The 25805-nt window shown below is 45.9% G+C and overlaps 1 long non-coding RNA gene across 1 annotated transcript in view; it reads left to right on the top strand.

The window, feature by feature from the left end:
- LOC140425464 (uncharacterized) overlaps positions 1–25576 on the top strand; it is a 135248-nt gene extending 109672 nt beyond the window's left edge. The window contains exons 2-3 of the long non-coding RNA XR_011947871.1: positions 24773–24853; positions 25322–25576. This is a non-coding gene — a long non-coding RNA (uncharacterized lncRNA). The remainder of the gene's footprint in view (positions 1–24772; positions 24854–25321) is intronic.
- Positions 25577–25805: the final 229 nt, after the last annotated feature.

Here is a 25805-nt window from a genome sequence, read left to right as displayed (position 1 = left end):
TTAAGAAAGGATAATCACGTTTGACGAACCAATTAGGATTTTCGAGGATGGGACGATAGGGTTGAAAATCGAACGAACATGCACCTAAATCTCAGAACATGCCAACGAGAGACAAATTTCTCTGCCAATGGTACCGGGTCAGGAAGTGTTTTCTAATATACCATTTCTTTGATAATTAGCTTGGTCTGTTTGAAAGTGCTGCACCATGAAAGGCTGGCTTAAAATAGCTGACCAAAACATTGAATAGCTGTCAGCTTCAGCTGGTGTTACATTTGACACATGCTCCGCCCCTCAGTATTTCAAATATTTGAACTAATTTTAAACTGAATGTGTTTGAAATGTCAAAGAAAGGGGTATGTGTAGAGATAGCACCAGCTGCTTATCGGTTGCCAGCTGGTAATGCCCTCTGTGATCAAGCTTGGAGGAGGTGATTTGAGTTAGGAATGTGGGCAGTCGGGTGGATGAGGAGAGGCAGGGCCTGGAAGATTAAGTATAATAAGATTATTTCCATGGTAAGTGCATTTTCATTGTGTTTCTTTGAAATTAAGTCAAGCATAGCTATCAGCTGTGGCCCATGGCAACATTCCCTCCTCTGTGTCAGAACGTTGAAGGTTAATGTCCCAACCCAGAGACTCAAACACACAGGGGTGAATTCTCCGGTGGCGGGATTCACTGTTCCGCTGGCAGCGCACCCACGCCCGCAGGTTTCCCGACGGTGTGGAGTGACCACAATGGGAAACCCCACTGGCCAGTGACGGGAACGGACAATCCCGCTGCCGGCGAGGGCGTGCCACTGAGGAACACGCACCTGGGCGACCAGAGAATCCAGCCCATAACCTGGGCTGACTCGCCCAGTGCAGCACTGAATGAGTGTCGCATGCTCCAAGATGCTGGCTTTCAGATCAGATGTTAACCAAAGCCCCATTTGCCCTCTATCCAGATGTAAAAGGTGTCATGACGCACTTCAAATAAGAGATTATCTTGTCATTATCACATGACAGCTTGAGGGGTCTTGATGGGTGGCTGCGGCATTTCGCATATTACAATAATGACCACGCTTCTATCAAGTACCTCATTGACTGTAACGCCCAATTGGACAGAAGGTGCTGCATAAATGCAAGTCATACTTTTTATAACTGTGTAGACCATGCATCTAAGATGCAAGATTTGTCACCTGGCCACCCATTGCAGCCTCAATCTGAAGAGCAAGAGCAACAAGTGACCTCTGGTGTAGAAGCCCCGTCACTTTATCTGACAGTAGCAGTCACGAGCTCCGATACGGAGTTAGAAGGTAGTTTAGATTAGGATCAGCGTGTGGTGAGTTACCGGGCATGAATGGGGCCACAGTCAAGGCAGGGGGAAGGATGCATGGCAGCTCGCTGGATGGTTCAGTTACAGATGGGTTTTGCGACAGAGAAATCAGATGAGAATGTTGATGGAGTAGCATGCAGGAAAATACTAATGGGCAGGCACACAAATATCCAAGGTCATTGGCAGGCCTTCTAGGAACTCTCTTGCCACTCTCAAGGACCATGAGGGAGCTTATCGCCTCCATTGTCAAAGTGGTGGCCAGCTCTTGGACAGCACTTGAAGGCCCAGCCCTGGCGCAGTGTCTGGTACCTAAAATCCCAGTTTCTACTGGAACACAAGCCGAGGCTACCCAAAATTCCCTTCACCAAACTTGTTGGGCGAAATTCTCCGACCCCCCGCCGGGCTGGAGAATCGCCGGGGGCTGGCGTGAGTCCCACCCCCGCCGGTTGCCGAATTCTCCGACACCGGAGATTCGGCGGGGGCGGGAACCGCACCGCACCAGTTGGCGCCCCCCCCCCCCCCCCGCGCGATTCTCCGGCCCGGATGGGCCGAAGTCCCGCTTCTAGAATGCCTGTCCCGCCAGCGTGGATTAAACCACCTCTCTTACCGGCAGGACAAGACAGCGCGGGCAGGCTCCGGGGTCCTGGGGGGGGGGCGCGGGGCGATCTGGCCCCGGGGGGTGCCCCCACGGTGGCCTGGCCTGCGATCGGGGCCCACCGATCCGCGGGCGGGCCTGTGCCGTGGGGGCACTCTTTTCCTTCCGCCTTCGCCACGGTCTCCACCATGGCGGAGGTGGGAGAGACTCCCTCTACAGCGCATGCACGGGGATGCCGTGAGCGGCCGCTAACTCTCCCGCGCATGCGCCGCCCGGCAATGTCATTTCGGAAATCAGTCCGGCGCGGGCCTAGCCCCTCAAGGTTAGGACTCGGCCAGTCAAGGGGCGGAGGACTCAGTGCGATGCCGGACTGATATGCACCGTTTTTGGCGCCAGTCGGCGGACATCGCGCCGATACCGGAGAAATTCGCCCCTGATCTTGAACATATTTCGTTCAAATTTTAGAGAAAAGCGGAGTGACTTTTTAAATGAGGTTAATTGGACGCAGCTGAGCTGGTAACAAACTTGGCAGCATCTTTCTCTTTATACTCTGCATTCTACTAGTTCAAGAATATGGATGGTGAACCAATATCCGGATCAATGTGAATGGCGTACAGGAGGAGGAAAATCAGCTTGGTTATTCAAAGTCATAGTGAAAGTAATATTCATTCTCGAGTATTTGAACCTCATTAATGCTTACCTAAACAGAAATAAAGCAGGTAGGTGTACATAGTCCTGCTTTCACATAATCTAGAACATTATATTCCCTCAGTCCATTTGTTCCCCAACATGCTAGCCCTCGCTTGCAGTCAGAAGGCTGCCATGGGCCAAGGATGTAGAGGCATTGTATTCATGCTCAGGACCACAAAGCACCGTCCATAAAAATCTCAGCAGCTATGTAACTTTTTGACCTTCTGGATTGGGCGAATGGTGCCTTGGAAGTGCCGCCCAAAAATGGCAGATGGAGTTTAACCCTGATAAGTGCGAGGTGATTCATTTTGGTAGGACAAATTTGAATGCGGATTACAGGGTCAACGGCAGGGTTCTGAGGAATGTGGAGGAATAGAGAGATCTTGGGGTTCATGTCCACAGATTTCTGAAGGTTGCCAGTCAAGTGGATAGAGCCGTGAAGAAGGCCTAGAGTGTGTTAGCGTTTATTAACAGGGGGCTTGAGGTTAAGAGCCGTGGGGTTATGCTGCAACTGTACAGGACCCTGGTGAGACCACATTTGGAGTATTGTGTGCAGTTCTGGTCACCTCATTATAGGAAGGATGTGGAAGCATTGGAAAGTGTGCAAAGGAGATTTACCAGGATGCTGCCTGGATTGGAGGATAGGTCTTATGAGGAAAGGTTGAGGGAGCTAGGGCTTTTCTCATTGGAGCGAAGGAGGATGAGAGGCGACTTAATAGAGGTTTATAAGATGATGAGGTGGATAGATAGAGTGGACGTTCAGAGACTATTTCCTCGGGTGGATGTAACTGTTACAAGGGGGCATAACTATAAGGTTCAGGGTGGGAGATATAGGAGGGATGTCCGAGGTAGGTTCTTTACTCAGAGAGTGGTTAGGGTGTGGAATGGACTGCCTGCTGTGATAGTGGAGTAGGACACTTTAGGAACTTTCAAGCGGTTATTGGATAGGCACATGGAGCACACCAGAATGACAGGGAGTGGGATAGCTTGATCTTGGTTTCGGACAAAGCTCGGCACAACATCGAGGGCCGAAAGGACTGTCCTCTGCCGTACTGGTCTATGTTCTATGTTCTAAAATCTCAGTGCTGAAATGGAAGCTCAGACTGAGGTTGTGAGATTGATGCTTTGCCTTGCAGGGTCAGCTTAGTGCAACATAGGTGCTGCCTGCTGCCATTATAGCTCTCACAACAGTCCAGCAATTTTTGCTTCACGAGATTATTGGGATTGCCATGGTGCCGCCCCGAGATAGTGGTGGCAGCGCCATGAAGCACAAACCTACTTCGGATGACAACATTCATGTCCCAACAGTGCCACTCTGCCAGGGCTCTTGCTGCCCCCACCCATGCTGAGTTGTGCATTTTAAAGCCACAAAGCCAGACCCGCAAGGCCCATCATAACTTGACGTCTTCCCGTAAGGCCATCTGCAGTCTCCCCACCAGAGATAATCAGCAGCTATCCGCCAGCCCTGCTGCTGCCATTGGGGTAACACTATGCGGGAGTACCAGGCCAGTCAGAGGACCAACAAGACCGGCACAGAGGGAATGCACAAGAGTGAATAGTTCAGATTTGTATGCATTATTCAATATATAAAGTTGGTGTGGAATTTTTTGCTGGAGTCTTTTGAGATTTTAGCCCAGAGGATGCTGTGTTTGGCTGCAGCAGAGGGATGGAAAGGTGGGGAATTGTAGAGCAATCATAATGTGGGGATGACATCCCCCGCCATGGAGTGCACATCCTGCACCAAGATCTCCACTGTGGATGCCACCCTCGCAGTGTTAGCCTCATTGCGTTGGAGTGAGAGCAACATCTTCTGAGTGAGAAGGCAATAGGACTCCTCCAGCTGGCCTTGCAGTCCAAGGAGGGATGCTGGCATCTCTTCTCGATGCTTGTTACTCTGCCTTTGCAGTTCCAAAAGCTCGAGGGTAACCAGATCTAGGGGTTCATCATCGGCCAGGCAGTACCTGTGCTGGTGGAGGGTGCAGGTGGCAGATGTGATGCCTCCTACATGGTGATATCTGAGAATTCCCCTTCTGAGGGTGGGCCGGGCTGCTCATCTGATTGCCCAACAAGGGAAGGGAGATGACATTAGTACATCACCGGGGATAAATAATGTGAGATATTTACTCGTGAGGTTTGAAGAATGATTGTGCTCCTTAGGGTTCTCACTTTTGCTCGCTGCCCCCACTTTGCGATCAGCACAGGAATAGTTCTGCTCCTCCCCGGCCAGCTCACAGACTCATTCCTCATATGGAGCGAGGGTGCAGAGCTCTCACTTCACTCCAGATGGCTGTGCCCTCTCACACCGGTTGTGTGATGCAGGTGGAGAGAGTGTAGGCGGGAGTCCTGCCAGTTCACATGGTTGAAGAGTGGCTTGTGTGGGACTGGAATGAGGGCAGGGATGTGAGGAGTAGAGTAGAGACTGGGGTGGGAAGAGGGCCTTGACAGGTAGGCGACACCCGAGGTGGCTGTGTGAGAGACACATGTCACCTGCACCCTCCATCAGCATAGATACTCACACTTCAGTGGGATTAAGTAGTGGGCGAGTACCTCACAATTGATGATCACCAGCAGGTGAATGCAGGGATGATCCAGGGATCCAGCACGGGATGGGATTCCAGAACTCAGGACACACCTGGGAGGTGCAAGAGTGGGTGAGGGGGTGCAGTGAGAGACTGGAGGTGGGGGACTTACCCTTTCCACAGAAAGAAGATTACTCATTTTATTTCAGCACTGCTACCCCTGTCATGTTCTGTAGACTGGCTGAAGTGAATGATGAACTACAGAACATGTAGTTTAAAATAATTTATTGTAGAACAACTGCATGGTAAGCTAACTAGGATAACTAAAATAATAAACAACACTAAAAACTATTGTGGAACTACTGCAAATACGTCTATCTCCCAGAACGATGAACTCCCAACTCCCAGATCACATGGTGATGTGATGGGTTTACAATGCCACCTAGTGGTTGGAGGCTATGCATAATATTATGGACAAACTAGCCTTATGCATATCATCACAGTCCCTTCATCTTCTGTTGGGAGCTGGCACTTACTAAAGTAACCGCATCCTCCCAGGCGGGAGTGGTCGCCTTGTTGGAGACACGCCTTCTGGAATGCAGGCTGTGATAAAGCCAGGGGAGTCCAACGAGCTTCTTAAAAAAAGTCCTTTATTTCAGCAACAGCATCATACATACACAGGGCCCGGTTCCCTTTCACCGGGTCCTCATTCCTTTTTAGCTGGCTCTACAGCTGCCTGCCTTTTATGCTAGTGCCAGGTTAACTCAGTCCAATTGAACACTGGGAACAATCATCCCCAGGTGAATGAGTCCTGTGCAGATTATTACACCCCTCCCCCCCAAAGCCCGAAACCCCTCACAAGGACAGCCATTTAGGAGGAGTGGATAGGAGAGGACCAAACAGGTGCAAACCCCACAGTGACCAGACAACAAACCTAAAAAAAATTAGTTTGGATAAGGCTCCACCGAACGGGGAAGCAGGACGGGCAGGCGTGTACGCCACCAAGGTTAACTCAGTCCAATTGAACACAGGGAACAATCATCCCCAGGTGGATGAGTCCTGTGCAGGTTATTACACAGGCACAGGAGGTCTTGACTCTGATGGATTTCATCCAGTAGTCTGGTCAGGGCTCGCTCTGAAAATCATGGAGCTGACTTACTGGCTGTCACCCCTCTAAATGGATCTGAAACAAGTGCTGGTGAGGCGTTTAAGTGGAATTTCTCACTGATTGCAATGATTAAGTTTTCCCTGGAGGAGCGAATCAGAGGGAGGCCATCAAGAGCTTGCCATGATTCATGTGAAGAAAAATCTTTTGCTTGAGAGGGTCAAAATTCCATGAAACCTCCTGCAAATGTTGCCGGCAGGATTCACACCGTTTTTCTCACTGGGACTGACACTTTAGTATTTTTTGGTGAGATTCCGCCTGGAGTGTACAAACATTAAAAAAAATGCAGGAAATATGGTCAAAGGGGGAAAATTACAAAAAGGCAAAATGAATGGCTCTTTACATAAATGTACGGAGTATTCGACACGAGGTAAATGAATTAGCTACACAAATTGAGGTTAATGGGTATGATCTTATAGCCATTACAGAGATGTGGTTACAAGGAGATCAAAGCTGGGAACTTAATATCGAGAGGAATGTGACTTTTTGTAAGGACAGGCAGGAAGGAAAGGCCAGTGGGGTAGTTTTGTTGAGATGAGATGGAATAAGTATAAGAGTAAGAAATTAACTTGGATTGGAAGATGAAGAATCCATATGGGGGGAGGGAAGAAATAACAAGGGGAAGAGGGCACCAGTAGGAGTAGTCTATAGGCCCCAATTGGATGGAGAACAAAGCAGGGGAAGACATGTAAAAAAGGCAGTACATTAATCATGGGTGAACTTAATCTTCATGTGGATTGGGAAAATTAAATTGGCAATGTAGTCATGAGGAAGAAATCATTGAGTCTATTCGGGACAGTTTCCTAGAACAATATGTTGTGGTCCTCCAACCAGGCATCAGGCGATTGTGGATATGGTAATATATAATGAGGAAGGTTAAATAAACAATCTCAGGGTAAGATCCCCTTGGAAACAGTGGCCATAACATGATAGAATTTAGCATTCCGTTTGAGAGTGAGAAACATGGGTCAGAAACAACTGTGCTAAACTTAAATAAGGGTAATTACAAAGGAATGAGGGCAGAGTTGGCTGGGAATGGAATTTGGCAGAAAAGACGATTGTTCACAATGACAGATGCAGGAAGGATGTTTTCCCTGGCTGGGAGTTCTAGACCAAAGGACACGGTCTCAGAATAAGAGTTTGTCCATTTAGGATTGAGATGAGGAGGAATTTCTTCACTCAGAGGGTGGTGAATCTTTGGAATTCTCTATCGCAGAGAGCTGTGAAGGCTCAGTCATTGAGTAATTCAAAATAGAGATAGACAGATTTCCAGACATTACGGATATGAGGATAGTGTAGGAAACTGGCGTTGAGGTAGATCGACCATGACCTAGTTGAATGGCAGAACAGGTTCGAGGGGCCCAATGGTCTATTCCTGCTCCTGTTTCCTGTCTTCCAGATGCAGTCTGGTGCAGTGCCAGACTGGTTCATTGTTTCCAGTCAATGTACAAGAACCACTTTTATTGTTTCAACTCTGTTGTTACTCATCAAATTATGGAGACTGTTGAAGGTTCCTGCTTAAAATGGCTCCGTTCTAGAACCAATGGTGCATATGACACTAAGAACCCTGAAGTCCTCTCAGGCACTTATATCTAATCAAACAATTTGCATGTATACAGTGCCTTTAACATAGTAAAACATCCCAAGACATTTCACAGGACAGCTACCTGGCAAAACTGGACACCAAGGCACATCAGAAGATACGAGAGAAAACAACCAAGAGTTTGGTCAATGTGACAGATTATACATGTACTGTGTTAAAGGAGTTAATGCCGTAATGCATGCCTCTCTGTGCCTGCAGAGTGACTGGTGGAAGACTGCTGACTTTCATTGGGGGAGATTGCCAGTGACCTTCCAGGATGACCGCAAGAGGCTCTGGTCCTTGAGGGCCTGGCATTGCATTGGGCAGCAGCAGTCTGGGCTGCTTGGGTGAAAGGCAACATCATGGGAATTGGCTATGGCTATGGTCGGACCATGATGAAAACCACTTATTGTCACAAGTAGGCTTCAAATGAAGTTACTGTGAAAAGCCCCTAGTCACCACATTCCGGCGCCTGTTCGGGAAGGCTAGTACGGGAATTGAACGGTGCTGCTGGCCTGCCTTGGTCTGCTTTCAAAGCCAGCGATTTAGCCCAGTGTGCTAAACCATCCTGAGAGAATACAGCAGCTTTGGGTACCACAGAGCCATTGGCACTCTCCCTGAGTGGGGCTTCATTAATCTAGTAATCTGTGAGAGAAAAGGTTTCTGAGATGCTCAGATATGAGACTCTGGACGGCTGGCAATCCTACCTACAAGACTGCAGGATCCTACTCTGGATATTTCAACTGAGTGGCCTGCCCCCTCCCCTTATCTTCAGCAGGGTGAGTGCAGGGCAGTTGCTTAGTGATGTGCATGACTTTTGTATTTCCAACCCTGAATGTAAAACTATAGCTTTGATCAAGTGACCCAGACCAAAATCATAAATGTCTGAGAAGAAACAATCCTTGCACTCAGACTGCAGGACTGTGCCTCAGTACTTTTCCACTGAGTGTTGGCACTCAGGGCAGGACTGTGGTGTTTTTTCCTTTTCCATGTCCAAACACAATGGAGAGGGGTCAGGTAACACCACCCACTCTCTGCAAGGCTGTAATTCAAACCCTTTCTAAATTTATGGACTTGGAGGTTACACTACAGCTTTATTACATTTCCCTCTGTGGATCTGTTCAATATGTACAACAACAACAATTTGTATTTATATAGCCTCGTTAATATAATAAAACATCCAAACACACTTTCCAGGAGCATTATAGAGCAACATTTGACACAAAACCATGCAACGAGATGTTCAGAAAGGTGGCCAAAAGCTTGGCCTAAGAGTTTTAAGGAATGTCTTAAGGAGGCAAGAGTGGTGGAAACGTTTAGGGAGGGAGCTGAACACAGTTATCAAAGTGGTGCTATTAAAATCAGGGATGCACAAGAGGTCAGAATTAGATGAGTGTAGATATCTCAAAGATTTGTAAGGCTGGAGGAGATAAAAGAAATAACCAGGGAAAGCCCATGGCGACAGTTGGAAACACGGATGACCATATTAAAAGTGAGGCATTGCTTAGTCAGGCACCAGTGTGGGTCAATTGGCACAGGGGTGATGGGTGAACTGGACTCAGTGCAAGTTTGGAGAAGGGCAGCAGACTTTCAGGAACTCCCTCCCTAACAGAACTGTGGATGTACCTACACCACTGCAGCAGTTCACAAAGGTGCCCCACCACCAGCTTCTCAAGGACCATTAGGAGTGGACAATAAATGCTGGCGCAGCCAGCAGCACCTATATCCTGTGAAAGAATTTTTAAAATGGTAGTAATAGACCGCCTCAGTGATGGCATGGTCATGTAGTCAGAAGCTCTTATCTGGGTCAAATATGACACCAAAGCTGGTCTAACCTCAGACGATTGTCAGGGAGAGGAATGGAGTCATAATAATAATCTTTATTGTCACAAGTAGGCTTACATTAACAATGCAATGAAGTTACTGTGAAAAGCCCCTAGTCGCCACATTCTGGCACCTGTTCAGTACACAGAGGGAGAATTCAGAATGTCCAATTCACCTAACAGCTTGTCTTTTGGGACTTGTGGAAGGAAACCGGAGCACCCGGAGGAAACCCACACAGACACTGGGAGAACATGCAGACTCCACACAGACAGTGACCCAAGCCAGGAATCGAACCTGGGATGCTGGCGCTGTGAAGCCATAGCGCTAACCACTCTGCTACCGTGCTGCCCAGGTCACAGTGAGCAACAGAGTTTATGGCAGCTCGATTTTACGCAAGATAACTCAATTGTGTGCCATGTTTTTCACCGTGTATTTTGTGCAATTCTGAAAGGTACATTGTATTACACATGATAACATAGTATTACACAACAGGCCATTTAGTTCAACAGATCAGTTTCAGCCTTTTTCCTTCCTTTGTCATCAGACCCCATCATCATAACCTTTTACTTCTTTCTCCTTCATGTGTCTATCTAGTTCCGTCTTCAATGCATCTATTTTATTTGCCTCAACCACTTGTAGGAGCAAGTCCCACATTCTAACCACTGTCTGGGCAAAGAACATCCTCCTGAGTTAGAATAGTAGTATGAAGGTGTTCGGCACTGTAAGGGTTAATGTAAGACTTAGGTAACAGTGCTGCCCACATTATGATGTAGAGGTCACATGGGAATACTAGTATAGGAGTGAGTCTGGTAGAAGTTTGGCATGGACATAGCACCTAGTCAGAACTGTATTCTATATATGTATAAGGTTATGTGCTTTTAATATACAGCAATCGTTCAACCATACAAATGGTTGTGGTCACCTTGCTGGTGCTAACAATTAGGCTAGTTAACGGCAGTGGTGCGGTGGGTTGGGCTGTGACTTATTGGGTCAATTAGACGAGGCTCAATGAATCTAGCATGGTTGGTTGAGAGGGGAACGGGGTTAATAGAGGTGGCAAGTTCTCTGCCAACCTGAGGGGGAAGTGGGGGGGGTGGGGGAGGGTTGTAGGGGGGCAGGACTTGCAATGATCAGAAGCTTCTTTTTGTCTCATCCTTAGTTTGGGGCTGGTCGTCATCTTCATTGGGCCAAGGGCCTGGGTATTGTTGAGGAGTGTTTGACTTACCGAGGTGGTAATGGCTGACTCAAGGTTGCGGGGAGATGTGTAACCACTGATGCAGCTGAACACCTGGAACATGTGGGGCCCTGGTGGGGGTGGGGGGGGGGGGGGGATGCTGCTGGTTAAAAGGGCGAGGGTTTTTGCCCACCTATAGTCTGGGAGCCAACATGGTGTTTTTACAAGAACCGCACATGTGGGAACGAGACTAGATTAGGCTCCAGAAGACCTGAGTAAGCCAAGTGTTCCACTCGGGAATCTACAACAGGGCCCAGGAGCTGGTGATCCTAATCAGCAAGTGGCTTCAGTTCCACGTGGTGCTAGATCGGGGGAGTGGGGGCGGATATGGGATAGTGGTAGGAGTCTTGGAGGGGAAGCCAGTGAGATGGTGAAGGTATATGTCCCAAATTGGGACGATGTGTCGTTCATGCACATTTGGTAGCGGCAGTGCCGTACCTGATCTCCCACCAGCTAATTATGGGCCCGGGTGGGGGGGGGGGGGGATGGTGGTGATATGAATTGTGTGCTAACCCGGAGTCAAATCGCTCCAGGCCGAGATCGCTGGCCCTGGTTGGAATGGCGAGAATATTGTCCATGTTCATGAAAGAGATGGGAAGGGCGGATCCATGGAGGTTTATGTACCCTGGGAAAGGGAGTTCTCATTTTTCTCCACGGTACACAAAGTATATTCATGGTGTTATGGGCCAGGGTTTAGAGAACCCCAAAGTGTATCATGGAAACACCCATTTCTTAAAGGTACTCTCACATGACACCTCCCCCCAAGAAAAAAAAAGAAACCATCAACTTCAAGATGGTTTCATTTTTCACCTTTTCACCATCCTTTAAGAAATGCACACAGTAAATATACTTTATCGTTTCAAAAAACAACACACGCAAACAGGTATAATAATACAGTCCATTTTTCTTTCTGCCTCCAACTGAAACTGCTTCCGCTATCACGTTTTCTCGTCCTGCTACATGTACTATTTTTAAATGGAATGGCTGTAACAATAAACTCCAGTGAAACAGCCTTGCATTGTTATTCTGGAATCACTCCAAAAACGTCAACGGATTATGATCAGTATATATAATGGTGTCAGGCGGATTGCTTGTCACATAAATGTGAAAATGTTGCAAAGCCAGCATCAAACTCAACGGCTCCTTCTCAATCGTTGAATACCTTTTCTGGTGAGAATTCAATTTCTTTGAAAAATAACCAATAGGCCGCTCTCTCCCTTCGTCGTGGTCTTTTAGAAGCACTGCACCTACACCCATATCACTCGCATCAACAGCCACTTTGAATGGTTTCATAAAATTTGGGATGGTTAACACAGGAGCAGTGGTTAACACAGCCTTCAGGCCGTCAAATGCCTGTTGACCCTTCACTGTCCACTGGAATTTGTTACACTTTTTGAGCAAGTCCGTCAGTGGAGCGACCACACTGCTGAGATTCGGTACAAATTTCCGGTAAAATCCACTCATACCAAGAAATCGCATTATTTCCCGTTGTGTCGACGGTATTGGAAACTCCCCAATAACTTTTGATTTTACATCCCGTGCGATCATTCGACCCCGATTCACACTCTCAAATCACTTTAGTGTGTCACAACTCCCTCCCTATCTCTGTAACCTCCTCCAGCCCCCCTACGACCCTCCCTATCTCTGTAACCTCCTCCAGCCCCCTATTGTATGGCCAAGGAAAGTGACTTGGGCATTTCCAAATTCACATTTGGCTAGGCTTATCATCAAACCCTCCTCCTGAAGTCGATCGAATAACTCCATCAGATGTTTTAAATGTTCTTTCCATGTCTGGCTGAAAATTACCAGATCGTCGATGTATACCGCACAATTGGGTAATCCTGAAACAACTTTGTCAGTTAACCGTTGAAATGTGGCTGGGGCGTTTTTCATGCCAAATGGCATAACTTTGAATTGGTATATACCATCTGGAGTCACAAAAGCTGAAATCTGCTTCGCCCTTTCGGATAAAGGTATCTGCCAGTAACCTTTAAGTAAATCCAGTTTGGAAATAAAAGCTGATCGCCCCACTTTCTCAATGCAATCCTCTAAACGTGGGATAGGATAAGAGTCCGTTCTTGCAACTGCATTAACCTTTCTATAGTACACACACAACCGTTGGGTACCATCTGGTTTAGGTACCATCACTATGGGTGAGCTCCATTGGCGGCAACCCACTTCAATTATGCCACTTTTAAGCATACTCTCAATCTCTTTTTTAACCTGTGCCAAATTTAAAGGGTTAAGTCTGTATGGGTGTTGTTTGATTGGAACAGCATTTCCCACATCCACATCATGTGTAGCCATTTTAGTACTTCCTAATTTATCTCTACAAACTTGCCCATGTGATATCAATAACTCTTTCAGGTCAGTTTGTTTTTCCTCTGGAATGTAACTCAACAATTTATCCCAATTTTTAAGAACATCTTCATTTTCCAATTTAATTTGAGGTATGTCAAATTCACAGTCATCTGGATTTGGTTCGTCACTTTGAGTTAGAATCATTAAAACCTCCTCCTTTCTCTCCTTCCCTTTCAAAGTACCTTTTAAGCATATTCACATGACACACTCGGTGAGTTTTCCTTCTGTCCGGCGTTTTTACCACATAATTCACCTCACTTAATTTCCTTTCAATCTGATAAGGTTAAGGTCCACAAAACCTAGCTTTTAAAGGCTCCTCTACCACTGGTAACAACGCTAACCTTTATCTCCACTGTCAAAACTACGAACTTTGTATTTCTTGTCCGCTACTCGTTTCATCACATTTTGTGCAACTTTTAAATGTTGCCTAGCCATTTCACCTGCTCTATTTAATCGTTCCCTAAAATTTGACACGTAATCTAATAATGTAATTTCCGATTTCTCACTCACCAATTTTTCCTTAATCAATTTAAGTGGTCCTCTTACCTCATGACCAAAGATTAGTTCAAAAGGACTAAGTTTGGTTGACTCATTAGGTGCATCCCTAATTGCAAACAGTACGAATGGAATTCCTTTATCCCAATCCTCTGGATAATCTTTACAATAAGCCCTCAACATTGTCTTTAATGTCTGATGCCACCTTTCTAATGCTCCCTGCGATTCTGGATGATACGCAGTTGATTTAAATTGTTTTATTCTTAAGCTATCCATAACTTCTTTGAATAACCTTGAGGTAATATTTGATCCTTGATCCGATTGTATTTCTGTGGGTCGTCCATATCTAGTAAAGAATTTAAGTAACTCCTTCACAATCTTTTTAGCTGTAATATTACGTACTGGAATGGCCTCTGGAAACCTAGGAGACACATCCATTATAGTCAAAAGATATTGATTCCCACTTTTTGTTTTAGGAAGCGGTCCTACGCAATCAATTAGGACCCTTGTAAAGGTTTCCTCAAATGCTGGAATAGGTATCAAGGGCACTGGTTTTATCACTGCTTGAGGTTTCCCTATCACTTGACATGTGTGACATGATTGACAAAATTTAACTACATCTTTATGTAGTCCAGGCCAATAAAAATGTTTCTGGATTTTAGCTTGAGTTTTACTTATTCCCAAATGACCTCCCACTAGTACCTCATGTGCAACTCGCAACACCTCCTTTCTATACCCTACCGGCAATACTACGTGATGAACTTCTGTGCAGTTTTCATCCTCCTGCATATGTAAAGGTCGCCATTTTCTCATCAAGACATTACTTTTACGGTAATAACACTCTGGTATACACGCAGATTCCTCTTCCATGTATGCTTTCTGATAAATCCGTTTTATTTCTATATTTTTTTGTTGTAACTCCGCTAATTTTCCTGAACTAAAACTATCCGCCTCATCCTCCAGCTCTTCTTGGTCTTTTTCAACCATCTGATCAAAAATCGTTTCTGATAATTGCACTTCAACTTCATCTTCACTCTTTGATTTCTCCTCTTGTCTTAACCTGTGACTTTGCGACCTTGTGACTACACAATCCGGAAAAATCCCAGGATATTCGTCTTTCAACACTTCAGTTGTCTGATTTTCCACTGGCTTATCAACCACAGTAGGCATCACTCCCACCTGCGATCCAGCTATATCATTACCCAAGATAAACTGTATTCCTGGACAAGATAGTTTCTCTATTACTCCTACTACCACTTCACCACTCTTCATTGGACTTTCAAACCTTACCTTATATAATTGAACACTACTCCTCTAACCCTGAATTCCACATATCACCACCTTTTCTGACAACATTCTTCTCAAACTACATAACTCCTCATCTCCTACCATTAAAGATTGACTAGCTCCCGTATCTCTTAAAATTGTGACTTCTTTATCTGCTCCTCCTGATACACATGAGTAAACTTTACCCACACAAGTAAATTCTTTAAAGAGATCTGGCACCTTCTTATCAATCACCTCTTGATCAGGCTGTACAATCTTTTGCACCTCCTTCGCTTCACTTGGGCTTTCCTTTCGCACTTTAACAAACCCCACTGTCTCATCCTGTTTTACCACATCAGCCTTCCCAGTGCATTTCTTCAACCACCAACACTGTGACTTTACATGGCCTAGTTTATTACAGTGAAAACATTTGAAACTTTTCATGTCACTTCCACCCTCATGGATTTCTTTTTTAATCTGCGGTACACTCCCCTTATTATCTCCCATCAGATCACCTTTACCTTTACCACTTAAGTATTTCTCATGTCCCCAGTTTCTATCCCTCACAGGCTGAAACTGATGTTGGAAACCAAGCTTTGATTTCATAGATTATCATAGAATTTACAGTGCAGAAGGAGGCCATTCGGCCCATCGAGTCTGCACCGGCTCTTGGAAAGAGCACCCTACCCAAGGTCAACACCTCCACCCTATCCCCATAACCCAGTAACCCAGTAATTTATGAACTAATTCATAATCATCTGCCATTTCCGCTGCTAATCTCGCAGTTATAACCCTCTGCTCTTCCACATGAGTTCTCACTACATCAGGAATTGAATTTTTAAACTCCTCCAAAAGTATAATTTCTCTGAGAGCTTCATACGTTTGGTCTATTTTCAAAGCCCTTATCCATCTATCAAAATTACTCTGTTTGATCCTTTCAAACTTCATGTATGTTTGATCAAGTTCTTTCCTTAAATTTCTAAACCTTTGTCTGTAGGCTTCAGACACTAGTTCATATGCACCTAAGATGGATTATTTTCACCTCCTCATACGTTCCAGATACCTCCTCCGGTAGTGATGCAAAGACTTCACTAGCCCTACCTACCAGCTTTGTTTGAATCAGTAATACCCACATGTCCTGTGGCCATTTCATTTATTTAGCTACCTTCCCAAATGAAATGAAAAAGGCTTCTACCTCCTTCTCGTCAAACCTTGGCAATGCTTGGACATATTTAAATAGATTCCCACCAAGCCTTCGACTATGACACTCTTTCTCACTATCCTCATCACAATCATCCAACTGTACGTTTCCCTTTACTCCTGCCAATTTTAACTGACTGTCATGTTTCATGGCCATTTTCTGAAGTTCAAACTGTCTCTCTTTATCTTTTTCCCTGATGTGTATCTCACTTTCTCTTTCTTTTTGTTCTGCTAGGGCTATTCTTTCTGTTTTCCTTTCTTCTTTCTTTTTTTCCTCTTGCTCTCTTTCTCTTTCTTTTTCCCCTCTCTCTCTCTCGTATTCAAGCTGCTTTAATTCTTTCTCATGTTCCATTTGTTTAATTTGTAACTTAATTTTTGCCATTTCCAATGAGTCAAACTGTATCTCAGGCAACTTTAAATGCTTAGCCAGCGCAATAATGACCTCATCTTTTTGTATTTTGTCAGGTAATGTTAACTGCAATGTTTTTGCCAAATCTAACAGTCTGCTTTTAGTCTCTGTCCGTAAGGTACTGCTTGTGACCGTCTCTACCCCAAAAAACTTCAGAGCCTCTGAAAGAGCCATTGTCCACAACACACTCCCTATTTAAACTAAAATACCACACCTGAAAAGCACCCACAATATGCTCACCCCTCACTGTATTTAAGTACAAAGTCTTACAACACCAGGTTAAAGTCCAACAGGTTTGTTTCGCTGTCACTAGCTTTCGGAGCGCTGCTCCTTCCTCAGGTGAATGAAGACCTCTTCATTCACCTGAGGAAGGAGCAGCGCTCCGAAAGCTAGTGACATCGAAACAAACCTGTTGGACTTTAACCTGGTGTTGTAAAACTTCGTACTGTGCTCACCCCAGTCCAACGCCGGCATCTCCACATCACTGTATTTAAGTTCACTAAGTCAATCCAATAGATAGACTTTTATCCTGGACGAGCCCCCAATTTGTTATGGGCCAGGGTTTAGAGAACCCCAAAGCATATCATGGAGTTCACCTGACCCTCAACTTTTAATAGATTGTGGTATGGGGAGCACACGGCCCACTCTACAGGTGTGGTACAGCAGAAATGGAAAAGTATTTTTTAAAGCAAAACAATGTTTATTCTATGAATTCAAGTTAACTTTTTTAAAACAAACAGTGAACAACTTAGCAACCATTAATTCAAATACAACCCCCAAAGAATACAACACTAAGTAATCCTTAATAACTTCCCAAACAACATCCAGAAGACAACAAAAAAAACTTTAAACAGAAGAACATCAGGTTAAAGTCACTACTGCGAGCAGTTATTAGTTTTAAATCACCAAATGATCGATTTACATTCTTTAGATTACAGAGAGAGACTCTAATACACCTTCTGGCTGTGACTGCAGCTATCCAGCTCTGAAAACGAAACTAAAACGCACCCTGCAGCAAACAGCCTAAAACGAAAGTAAAAATCTGACAGACAGCCCAGCTCCACCCACTCTCTGACATCACTGCAGTAATAAACACCCATTTCTTAAAGGTACTCTCACTACAGATATTTATACACACACCCTTTTATAAACACCCATTTTTAAAGGTACTCTCACTTGACAATGGAATAATTACTTCCTTATGAGCAGAACTCAACTAGCAGGAGTTAGGGCGGCTGAATATTCAGCGGTAGTGATTTCGGATCACACCCCACATTGGGTGACCTGGTGCTGGAAATGGGTCAAGAGCGCCTCAGGGGTTGACAGTTGGATGTTGGGTTACTGACGGAATTGGGGGTCTGTGGGATGATTTCGAGGGCCATACAGGAATACATTACGTCTAATGATAATGGTGAGGTCTCACCCTCGATTCTGTGGGAGGCATTAAAAGTAGTGATCAGGGGAGAGATTATAGCAGTCAAAGTACATGCGGATGCGGAAGCTAGGGAGGAGTGAAAGAATTTGGTGGATAAGATTTTAAACGTGGACCATAGACATGCAAGGGATCCGACCCCTGAATTGTTTTTTTAAATTACTTTATCTGGGTTACAAAGCCAGAGCTCAGAGTTGGACAGGGGCCGACCCCTAAACCAGCTCCTTGCCTGCTCCAAAAAACAATTCAAATTGAATCTAATTCAAGAGAGACATACTAGAACCAGGCATTACACCTGACTTCAGGCTCATCTTAGCCAAAAGGCCTAGAAGCGATCGAGCCCTGAATTGTTGATGTGCTGGAAGGAACGGCAAATGCAGCTAGACTTGATGTCAACGGTCAAAGCGGTGCGGCAGTTGAGACGAGCAAAAGGGGCAGTACATGAGTATGGGGAGGAGACGAGTTGGATTTTGACTTCAGAATTAAGGCAGATTATGGGATTGATCTGGGCGGGCAGCTCCACCAACATTTTGAATTGGGGGCAACATCGCAGCTGGCTCCCATCCGTGCCAATCACTTATTCGAACCGGCAAGGAAGGAGATTGTTGGAGAAGATGGGGGGTCTATTTTTGGAGGGGCGGTTCGCTAGCTTGGAGGAGTAAAAGGAGAAATATGGGATTTTGGCCGCGGGTGGATTTAGGTACCTTCAGATGCGGAGCTGGGTTAAGCAGTTTTTTCGGCCTATCAGGTGTTTCAGCGGCTCACCTTTTTTGTAATAAATTTAGAGTACCCAATTCATTTTTTTCCAATTAAGGGGTAATTTAGCGTGGCCAATCCACCTACCCTGCATATCTTTGGGTTGTGAGGGCGAAACCCAAGCAAACACAGGGAGAATGTGCAAACTCCACACAGACAGTGACCCAGAGCCGGGATCGAACCTGGGACCTTGGCGCCGTGAGGCAGCAATGCTAACCACTTCACCACTGTGCTGCCCTCCAGCTGCCCACCTTGCTGGAACGGATTTTATTCTGTGGAGGATTGGTGAAGGATCGGATTCATGACCCTTTGATAGTTTCACCCACCATTGGAAACAGCCTCCCTACTTCAATCTTATCTATTCCCCCCTCATTCTTCTAAATTGAAACGAGTATAGGCCCTGTCTACTTAGTCTCTCTTTATAAATTGATCCTCTCAGCTCCAGAGTCAATCCCGTGAATCTCCTCTGCACATTCTCCAGTGCCAGTACATCCTTTCTCAAGTAAGGAGACCAAAACTGTACACAGTACTCCCGGTGTGACCTCACCAGCACCCTATACAGCTGCAACATAACCCCGCTGTTTTTATGCTTCATCCCTCCAGCAATGAGGACAAAATTCTATTTGCCTTCTTAATTACTTGCTGCACATGCAAACCAACTTTTTGTGATTCATGCACAAGGACATCCAGGTCCCTCTGCACAGCAGCATGTTGCAATTTTTACCATTTAAATAATAGTCCATTTTGCTGTTACTCCTACCAAAATGGATGCCCTCACATTTATCAACATTGAACTCCATCAATTTTGAGGGAGTTCGGGCAGCACGGTGGCGCAGGGGATTAGCCCTGCTGCCTCACAGCGCTGAGGTCCCAGGTTCGATCCCGGCTCTGGGTCACTATCCATGTGGAGTTTGCACATTCTCCTTGTGTTTGCTTGGGATTCGCCCCCACAACCCAAAGATGTGCAGGGTAGGTGGATTGGCCACGCTAAATTACCCCTTAATTGGAAAAAGTGAACTGGGTGCTCTAAATTTATATTACAATAAAAATTTGAGGGAGTTGCCTACTCACTTAAACTATCTATAAATCTCTACAGACTTCCAGTGTCCTCTGCACACTTGTCTCTACTACTCATCTTAGTGTCATCTGCGAACTTTGACACATTACACTGCGTCCCTGACTCCAGATAGTCTATGTAAATCGTAAACAATTGCGGACCCAACACTGATCCCTGAGGCACACCACTAGCCACTGATCGCCAACCAGAAAAACACCCATTTATCCCCACTCTTTGCTTTCTGTGAGTTAACCAATCCTGTATCCATGCTAATACATTACCCATAGTGCCAAGCGCTTTATCTTATGCAGCAAGCCTTTTGTACTGCACCTTGTCGAATGTCTTCTGGAAATCCAGATACATCACATCCACCGGTTCCCCGTTGTCCATTGCGCTCGTAATGTCCTCAAAGAATTCCACTAAATTAGTTCAACATGACCCATCTTTACTGAACCCATGCTGCGTCTGCCCAATGGGACAATTTCTATCCAGATGTCTCGCTATTTCTTCCTTAATGATAGATTCAAGCATTTTCCCACTACAGAAGTTAAGCTAACCGGCCTATAGTTACCTGTCTTTAGAGTCCACCTCCTGTTTTAAAAAGTGGCATCACATTTGCTGTTTTCCAATCTGCCGGAACTGCCCCAGTGTCCAGCAAAGTTTGGTAAATTATCACGAGCGCATTTTCTATTTCCCCCGCCACCTCTTTTAGTACCCTGGGATGCATTCCAACAGGGCCAGGAGACTTGTCCCTTCTCATCCTCTAAAGGACCAATGTTTACATTGGCTACTCTTTTTCATTTTATATATTTGTGGAAATGTTGTGATCTGTCTTTATATGCTGAGCTAGTTTACTCTCATTATCTATCTTACTTTTCTTTATAGCTTTTTTGTGGCTTTCTGTTGACCATTAAATATTTCCCAGTCCTCTAGTTTCCCACTAATGGTTGCCACTTTGTATGCCTTTTCTTTCAATTTGATACCCTTCTTTATTTCCTTAGATATCCATGGCTGATCATCCTTTTTCCTACAGTCCTTCCTTTTCACTGATATATACTTTTTCTGAACACTGTGAAAAATCTCTTTGAAAGTCCTCCGCTGTTCCTCAGTTGTCCCACCAGAAAGTCTTTGCTCCCAATCTACCCCAGCCAACTCCTCCCTCATCCCATTGTAGTCTCCTTTGTTTAAGCTAAAGACACTGGTATTGGATTTTATCTTCTCACACTGCATCTGTATTTTAAATTCAACCATACTATGATCGTTCCTTCCGGGAAAATCCCTAACTATGAGATCATTAATTGCTCCTGCCTCATTGCTATCCTAGATCTGGTCCTGTGCAATGTGGCAGGAACATCATCTTCATAAATCATTTTTGTTCTTTTCCCCATGTCTGTATATCTTGTTTGATGTATGGACATCAGACTGTGCACGGCACTCTCCTGATTGTGGAATAGCCAGTGCTCTATACTGTACAAGAGAATGGTCCCTGGTGCCTGTCGGCATCTCCCTCAGTGCTGCTCCACTCCTGCATCCAACACCGTGATCTCCAAACGCTGAATTATACTGCTCCTATAAAAAACAGCATTAATCTTGTTCCATACCAGGCTGGTTTAAGATTTCTCTAAATAAAAGAAGTGTGAGGTGACTGTGCGCGATAATGCAAAGTTGTGCGGCCCTGGGATTATTTTGATGGTATCACATATTTCTCACAACCCAGGCTCCAATGTCAAAGACGTTGTGCTGTACTGAGCTTAAGTTCACAAATATTGTATCTGATTGCTGCCTATGGATTTGATATTTTATTCAGTGTCCCTCAGACTGTTCCATCAGCTACCTCCCTCTGATCTATGTCCCTCAGGCTGTTCCATCAGCTACCTCCCTCTGGTCGATGTCTCTCAGACTGTTCCATCAGCCCTCTCCCTCTGATCCTTCCCCTCAGACTGTTCCATCTGCTCCCACCCTCTGACCCTCCCCTTCGACTGTTGCATCAGCTCCCTCCCTCTGATCCTTCCCCTCAGACTGTTCCATCAGCCGCCTCCCTCTGATCCCTCCCCTCAGACTGTTCCATCAGCCCTCTCCCTCTGATCTTTCCCCTCAGACTGTTCCATCAGCCCCCTCCCTCTGACCCTTCCCCTCAGACTGTTCCATCAGCTCCCTCCCTCTGATCTTTCCCCTCAGACTGTTCCATCAGCCCCCTCCCTCTGACCCTTCCCCTCAGACTGTTCCATCAGCTCCCTCCCTCTGATCATTCCCCTCAGACTGTTCCATCAGCTCCCTCCCTCTATTCCCTCCCCTCAGACTGCTCCATCAGCCCTCTCCCTCTGATCCTTCCCCTCAGACTGTTCCATCAGCTCCCTCCCTCTGACCCTTCCCCTCAGACTGTTCCATCAGCTCCCTCCCTCTGATCATTCCCCTCAGACTGTTCCATCAGCTCCCTCCCTCTATTCCCTCCCCTCAGACTGTTCCATCAGCCCTCTCCCTCTGATCCATCCCCTCAGACTGTTCCATCAGCTCCCTCCCTCTGATCCTTCCCCTCAGACTGTTCCATCAGCTCCCTCCCTCTGATCATTCCCCTCAGACTGTTCCATCAGCTCCCTCCCTCTGATCTTTCCCCTCAGACTGTTCCATCAGCTCCCTCCCTCTGATCATTCCCCTCAGACTGTTCCATCAGCTCCCTCCCTCTGATCCGTCCCCTCAGACTGTTCCATCAGCCCTCTCCCTCTGATCCGTCCCCTCAGACTGCTCCATCAGCCCTCTCCCTCTGATCCGTCCCCTCAGACTGCTCCATCAGCCCTCTCCCTCTGATCCGTCCCCTCAGACTGCTCCATCAGCCCTCTCCCTCTGATCCTTCCCCTCAGACTGTTCCATCAGCCCTCTCCCTCTGATCCATCCCCTCAGACTGCTCCATCAGCCCTCTCCCTCTGATCCGTCCCCTCAGACTGTTCCATCAGCCCTCTCCCTCTGATCCGTCCCCTCAGACTGCTCCATCAGCCCTCTCCCTCTGATCATTCCCCTCAGACTGTTCCATCAGCCCTCTCCTTCTGATCATTCCCCTCAGACTGTTCCATCAGCCCTCTCCCTCTGATCCGTCCCCTCAGACTGCTCCATCAGCCCTCTCCCTCTGATCATTCCCCTCAGACTGTTCCATCAGTCCTCTCCCTCTGATCATTCCCCTCAGACTGCTCCATCAGCTCCCTCCCTCTGATCCTTCCCCTCAGACTGTTCCATCAGCCCTCTCCCTCTGATCCGTCCCCTCAGACTGCTCCATCAGCCCCCTCCCTCTGATCCGTCCCCTCAGACTGTTCCATCAGCCCTCTCCCTCTGATCCGTCCCCTCAGACTGCTCCATCAGCCCCCTCCCTCTGATCCGTCCCCTCAGACTGCTCCATCAGCCCTCTCCCAGGTTGTAACTATGCAAACGCGTTCTGTCCTCCTGAGGCAGGCAGCAGCAAGCTAGCCGACCTTCCACCTCTGTGCTGTGACACTGCCAGCTTTCACTAATCGCAAATCTGACAGCCCGTGATTCCCATTCTCAAAAATGTATGTGTTATACTCTTCAGCAGCATTTAAATAAATGTTAACTATATAAATTAGCTTCCATCCGCATTGATGTCGTTTCACTCCCTCGCTTTCTTCCCTCTAGCCGTTTAATGTGGCCGTCAGTCTCCATGACCAGGATTCTACCTCCCCGGCTCCTGCCCGATTCTATGGCCCTTCCCCCCCCCCCCCCCCCCCCCCCCCATCCTCCACAAAACCCGTTGAAATGGATTGAACCAAATCTGCCCTGTATTCCTACAATAAATGGCCAAATGCAAACTGAAAGCAGTTAGCATGAGTAAAACTGAAACAAAACCATTCTGAAACTGGTTCAGAAAGAACAATTCTGCAAAATTCATTACTTGACTCGTGTAAATTTGATCTCACCTGCACAATGTCACTCTTTTGAGAGGAAATGAGATGGAAATGGTGGGAACCAGGATGGCTAATATCAGCACTTCCTTGCCAGTCACCAAACAATAGTCAGGCTCCAGTGTAAGAGATCCTAGTCCCTTACTTGCCCTCACCCATCTGATTACAAACTTAAAATCAAGTAAAATGCAGCTGGAAGCACAGGCCGCACTCTGCCAGTTTTGTTATAGAATCATAGAGTTTTACAGCATAGAAGGAGGCCATTCGGCCCATCCTGTCTGCACCGGCTCACAAAAGAGCGAGTCCCATTCCCCAGCCCAAACTCCGCAGCCCTCTAAATTCATCACTTTCAAATATATTGATACACCATCAAGAACACACGACGAGTGATGAGCGTAACTGAGGCTTTAATACACTAAACTGAAATGAAATGAAATGAAAATCGCTTATTGTCACAAGTAGGCTTCAAATGAAGTTACTGTGAAAAGCCCCTAGTCGCCACATTCCGGCGCCTGTTCGGGGAGGCTGTTACGGGAATTGAACCGTGCTGCTGGCCTCCTGCCTCTGGACCCGAACTGGGTCGGAGGCGGAGACTTGCCACCTTTATACATAAGCCCAAGGGGAGAAGCCACAGGTGGAGGCAGTCTGTACAAGCCCAGGCAAGCACAATACAATACATATAATGCAATAACGTGGTTTACACCATATATATCTCGCTCTCCTGACTATTTTCTTTCTCGGATTTGTTCGCGAGTGGAGTCATTTGATTAACAAGTCAAATTTTGTCTGTAAATTTGTGTCTTGTATCATGAGGAGTCCTTAAATCATTGATTTCATCATTGTTGTGACACTATTTTCTTGAGAGTTTTGTTTCTGTGTCCTCCGACATGGCGTAAGTATGCGATCTAGGAACATGCAAGCTATTTTTAGGGATTGGGCAGTTCTAAAACCTTTTGTTTATCTTGCAGATGTGAAACCTTCTAAACTATGCTGGAGCCCTCTAAATTCATTCCCGCTGAGCTCGATGTGTATTTGATCCCAAAGCCCATGTAAGCGAGCGCTTCCTCACATTCGGTCAATTTTTTTCAATGCTGAATGTCACATGAAAAGGGGGATGGTGTGGACTACTCAAACTGTGGAACTTCTGCCCAACCCATACACAATCAGAAACTTCTGCCGTGACAGGTGCTATTTAAATCAATGAATGAATCTGAAATGTAACGAAAGATCCCCTGTAGGACAAGGAAGCAAACTGTCAATTTTGTCAATCCTTGTGTAACTTTGCATTTTCAACATTTGACCAATGAGTAGCCCCATGCTCCATTACACTCCGTGTAACCTAATACTCTTCACTGTCCAATCATGCTCTGCTTTTACTTTCAATCTATTATTTTACCAAAATGTTTTCTGTTGTTTATCCACTCAGCACACACCTTCTCCCAAAAATATTTTCCTCCTCTAAAGAACTATGGCTTGTAATTAGTTGCTTTAATTACTCACCTATGTTTTCTCCCCAGAAACATTCTCTACAATACTGTCTGGAGATGCAGAGATACTATCAATCTCTTACCCAGTGAAAACTATATGAATAAATAATTAATAGTACTCTGTCTGCGGGTCAATCTTCTCACTTCATGACTATTTGCTCCTCTAGAAGGCGATATTTTTCCCTAATGCTACTGCAAATGAAGATATTTATTGAAGGATTGTTGCTACCTAAACCACAGTGTGTCTTTGTCCCGTATACGATAGATAAATGACCACAAGTTGTTTCGTACAATAATATGCTTCATTCACTTACACACAAATATTAAGGTTATTTCAATCACACACACATAAGTGAACTACAAAGCTATTACATGCAAGACCTTAACTTAACCTTCAAGTGACTCGCAAGAACCGGGCAGTGATGGGGCTGGATTCTCCGTTTGGGAGACTAAGTCCCCCACGCGCAGCGTGAAAACGGTGATGCCAGGAAAACTGGCGCAAAATGGGCACCGA

Source organism: Scyliorhinus torazame, chromosome 6 (assembly GCF_047496885.1).
Source record: "Scyliorhinus torazame isolate Kashiwa2021f chromosome 6, sScyTor2.1, whole genome shotgun sequence".
NCBI classification, from domain to species: Eukaryota; Metazoa; Chordata; class Chondrichthyes; order Carcharhiniformes; family Scyliorhinidae; genus Scyliorhinus; species Scyliorhinus torazame.
Note: the sequence above shows the minus strand (reverse complement) of the source record. Positions and strands in the feature narration are given on the sequence as shown.